The sequence below is a fragment of the Drosophila novamexicana genome, unplaced genomic scaffold (genome assembly GCF_003285875.2).
Source record: "Drosophila novamexicana strain 15010-1031.04,08,12 unplaced genomic scaffold, DnovRS2.1 tig00001209-arrow-arrow-pilon, whole genome shotgun sequence".
In the NCBI taxonomy this organism is placed as follows: Eukaryota; Metazoa; Arthropoda; class Insecta; order Diptera; family Drosophilidae; genus Drosophila; species Drosophila novamexicana.
Window position 1 is genome coordinate 325,215 of NW_020824843.1, and position 3,799 is coordinate 329,013.

Genomic DNA, 3,799 nt, shown 5'->3' on the forward strand with positions numbered 1-3,799 from the left:
GCTCGGGCCGAGGCTATGTCTCTATGTGGGCGCGCCCGCTGGTGAGGGGGCGGCCAGTTTTGCGAGGGGGCGCGGCAGGCTTGCAGAAAACTGCATGCAAAGCAATTTTTAAAGCTGTAGGTAACAGGGAAGGGGCGGGTGCTGGCGCACTAACAAGCTTCCGCGCGACTTCCTTGGAAATACAAAATCAATGCAGAAAAGGACGAAGGACACATCCTGCGAACTTAAAGTTTGCCCGCGCCCAGCTAGGCGGGCACTCTCTCCCTGTGTGTGTGTGCTTTGGGGGCGTAAGGCGTGGCATAATATCATAATTTGCATGCAAAGCCATTTCCAGCGACGTTGGTAATGGCACAGTGGGACAATAACGCGTGGAATATCAAACACAATAAATATTAAATACAATTTTATTCTAGGTATAGAATTATTATTAGTTAATGAAATTTAAACAATTAACTTTAACAGAGAATAATTTAAATTATATTATTTTTTATTTCATTTTTTTTATTTTTTATTTATTTTTAAATAATAATGTTTATGTTTAACATAAAAATGTAAGCATAGAAAATTAAATTGAATGTAAAAATAATAATAAATTGGTAAAAATCGCATAACACAAATAAATATGTAAATTGAAACAATTCTGGGAGCATTACCTATAAAGATTTTGGGACTTGAGGTTAAGTAGAAGTTTATGAAATTTTAATAACATTAAAATAAATAATTTATATATTTAAAAAAAATAAATATGTTTTAATCTCCACGTCAAGAACCGCAGACGAAATGTATCGGAAAAATATAGATTAATACGCAATTTGTTTATTAAATTGCCTATTTACTCTATTTATGGTGGTATAATGTAAATTAGCTACATCCCGTGATCGTCAGCTGATATCAGTTGAATTGGTGAATTAATAATTTTCATAATGGTTTAGTCAATTCAGCTAATTTAAACTAGCTTCACGAATCGTGGCCGGAAATAGTTAAAAATGAAAACATTTTTAGCTATTTTTCCCAATAACAAAATTATATTTGTGTATTCTCAAATAGCAAAATATTTAATTTTGTAGCTATTTTTAACATTGGACTCAGCGACTTCTTTAAAGCGTTATTTGGCAGAACTGGTAATCTATTGTTTCGCCACGCTTGACAACACTTGCGACCACTGTGCTATGGCACAATTTACCGTTGTGGGACTTTGCATAAGGCGTGCAGCAAACCACGTGGGACTGATTGAATGGTCCGATCGATGGGCGCTATAATTTGGGCTTGCAATGTTGTCCTTAGCGGTTATTCAATCTTGGTTTAATTTCGCAACGGGTCAATTGTCGCACTTCGAGCGGCATTTGAAAGAGAGAGCCCGAGAGTGAGAGAGAGGGAGAGAGAGAGAGAGAGAGAGAGAGAGAGAAGTGGGTGAGTCCCACATCCGTTGTTACGTATTATCGTTGTTGTGGTTGTTGTAGACAACGCACATTTTGATTGATGTGGGATTTGTGGCACTTGCCAACACAAATGTGGCCAGTTGTCGGGGCTTCAATAATGACCGCCACATATAGAGACCGAGACCAGGACCAGGACTCGGACACGGACTCGCGCTTATGTGTATTGTCGTTTTGTTACCCTAAACAATTCCTGGAAATTGCAATTGTTGCTGCTTCTATTGATTGCTGTTATTGCAGCCATTGGCAATTAGGCAGCATTTAAATATTTACAAACTTTACATTTTAAAGTTTTCTGTGCATTTTATGCGAGTGCTAAGCTGAAAAGTGTACTTTTTTTTTATTTTAAATTTAAATAGTCTAATAAATAATTGAATATAATATAAGTTAATATAAAATATAGCATATGTAAATAATAAAAAATTTGAGTAAATGTGCACGGAAAAGAAGGAATTTAAACAGAAATCGAAATACAAATAATTGGAGCTGTCTGGAACGACTATGTAGATCTACAGGCGCTGAGAGATACGAGAATTCGATTATCGAAAGTACAATTTTTTAGCGCATAAATAATTCTGTTAAAACAAGAGTTAAGTGAATATATATATATATATATATAGCTAACTATCATGATAGTTTACATTTCGGTTCTAAATTTAATGTAAACTCTAAGGTTCCCATAATTATGCCACAATAGACTCTTAAATCGAAGCATGGGCAATATAGCACATAAAAGTTATTTATTAGCTATTTCGAGAACGTGGCTTAGCTCTGATAGAGCAGCATTTGGGCCATAAGCCCAGTTTGTAGCAGGCTGTAGAAAAATTATGACTACAATTTGCGCGAAAAGCAAACCAAACAATTTGTGGCTGCCTCTAATGCACTCACATATAACCCGAGCTCGAACCCGAGCCCAAACTCAAGCCCAAAAACCCAGCCCAGCAACAACATGCATCTGGCCAATAATTACGCAGGGGCGTAGGGCGGTGGGGAAGGGGAGTAAATTATGCGCGCAACTTGTGCGTAAAGTTGCAGTCGATGCTAAAAGTTTAGCACCGCACTCAAGGACATTCAGAGGGCGCGTGAAGGGTAGAGGGCATATACAGCTGACAAAGTGGCTGCCTACATAGTTGCCATTGACCAGGCCAAGACGTTCATAAACTTTATCAGAGGAAGCCGCGCGACGCGTTTCTTAACCATTTTTGGCCTGCATCTTGGCCATTGTCTGTCTGGTTGCTCCTTGCCTATAGTTTATGGCATATTATTGGCATAAATATGGCGACGTGCACAGTGTGCCCAGGCAGCAGGTATGCAAGGTGCAGCAGAGCAATTTGAGCGCGCTCCCCAGTCCCCGCCAGACAGCGGTATGTGTGTGTGTGTGATTTATGCCAAGTGTCAAGCAAAGCATTCAATTAGCGACTTAAATTGTGAGCCAGGCGTAGACCAGCACCAGGCGCAGCAGCAGCAGCTGATGCTGGGCTGCCGGTTTGAGCCATATGTGACCCAATTTTGGACTGTTTAGAAGCAAGGCTTTGACAAATTATATAAAGCTCGGCTGCAGCTAATGATGAACCGCGGGAGCATAACTCATGAGTGCCAGAAAAATGCCCAAACATTTTTTGCACAATTTGTGGTTCATTGGGCTCAATAACAATACTTCATCTTCCATAAGGGAGGGGGCATAAAAAAACGGGGTGCAGGCTAAGATACAGATACATGTGCGGCTATAGCTACAGATACAGCAGCCAAGCTGAAATTGTTCAGTTTGAGTCTGGAGTTGCGAGCTGCGAGTCCCCATCCGCCATAATTGATGATACCGAATGCCACTAAATTATCAATTGACCATAAATTTGCTCATTACGTTCAGTTTGTGGTCTTTGGGCTCTCATTTGGGGTTTTCATTCGAGTTTTCTGTGTCTGTTGCCTGCCAAAACGTTAAACGTTTTAACGTTTTCGCCCAGCCAGCAACGGGCTGCTCATCATCATCATCATTTGCCATTGCGGCTGGCGTTTTAAATAACTTTTTTATAAGGCCCCGACGATCTTGCCAACTTATTGGTATTTGCAGCTCCGTCTTATATATATGTGTACATTTTTTTCGCGCACGTTTTCGTTGTCTTGCTTTCTTTTTTTTTTTTGTGGCCTAGCAAATTGTTGTTTACAGCTGTCGGGTGTTGGTATTTCATGGCTCGAATCTGTCTACTAGCTTTGAGCCCGCTATAATTGCTGTTTATGCTCTGGGAGAGTTTTAAATGTGAGCCGCCTGTTGCTAACTGCAGTTAGAGCTATAAATGGCCAACAAATTCCCAGCTAAATATGGCCAATATTAAGACTGATCGGTTTGTGATTAAATGATGCCTAGC